A 1,351-nucleotide genomic window follows, 5' to 3' on the forward strand; every position below is an offset into this window, starting at 1 on the left:
CCTGATTATGATGCTTTGGATGTTGCCAACGAAATTGGGATCATCTAAACTGAGTCCAGCTGGCTAATTCTAAATATAAATTTTTCTCAAAAAAAAAAAAAGCTGAACATAGAAATTGCATATGACTCAGCTATTCCACTACTTGGAATATACCCTGAGAAAATGAGAACTGAGGCACAAATGGAGATTTGTACACCAATGTTCATAGAAGCATTATTCACCATCACAAGAACATGGATACAACCCAAAAGTCCAACCGTGAACGAATGGATTGAGAAATTATGGTACAGTCGCATAATGGAATACTACAAAGCACGCAGGAGATAAGATTTTTTAAATTATTGGGAGGGACTAGAGAGCATTGTGCTGAGTGAACTAACTCAGTCCCACAAGGACGAATGTTGTACAAAACCATCAATGTAGAATGAGTATAAGGATCCAAGGGGGTTAGGGAAGGTAGAAGCAGAGGGATGGGGATGTGCCGGAGTTGTACAATTTGATGGGGGTGGGGGGAGGGGAGAGGGAAATCAGAAGAATCTGTTCTCAAAACAATGTATTCAAATTTTGTAAATAAACTAGTATTTTTAAAAAGGTACCTGCAATTAATAAATCATTGATTATACAAAAAAAGTCTTTAAATTTCCTAGCAGAGAACTCAGAGAAGGAAATCAAGAAATCAAGAGCATTTACAACAGCCAACCACAAATTGAGATACTTGGGAGTGAACCTAACTAGAGAAACAAAAGATGTATACAAAGAAAACTACAGAATATTTCTGCAAGGCACAAAAGACCTAAACAAAAGGAAAAAATGTGCTCTGTTTATGGATAGGAAGACTCAATATTGTGAAAATGACAGTCCTATATGTTCAAAAATAATCTACATTTTCATAGCAATGCTAATCCAAATACCAAATTCATTTTTTAAGGATATTGAAAGGGAAGTTGTCAAGTTTATTTGGAGAGGCAAGAGACCCCGAATAAGCAAAGCACTTCTGAGAAACGAAAATGAAGTGGAAGGCATAGCGCTCCCTGACCTCAAAACCTACTAAACTGTTACAATGACAGACATATTGACCAATGGAACAGAATTGAGAACCCAGAAATAGACCCAGTTATCTATGGTCAACTGATATTCAACAAGGAAATTAAACCCAACAAATAGGGAAATGACAAACTCTTCAGCAAATGTTGTTGTTGTTGTTATGTGCCGTCGAGCCATTTGTGACTCATAGCGATCCTAAGTACAACAGCCCTAAACCCTGCTCTACCCTGTGCCAATCACATTGCCTCTGACACACCCATCCTGATTACCCCAGTCACTGAATCAATCCACCTCATAGAGGGTCTTC

Source organism: Elephantulus edwardii, unplaced genomic scaffold (genome assembly GCF_000299155.1).
Source record: "Elephantulus edwardii isolate Elephantulus edwardi_28Jun2011 unplaced genomic scaffold, EleEdw1.0 scaffold00092, whole genome shotgun sequence".
Taxonomy (NCBI): Eukaryota; Metazoa; Chordata; class Mammalia; order Macroscelidea; family Macroscelididae; genus Elephantulus; species Elephantulus edwardii.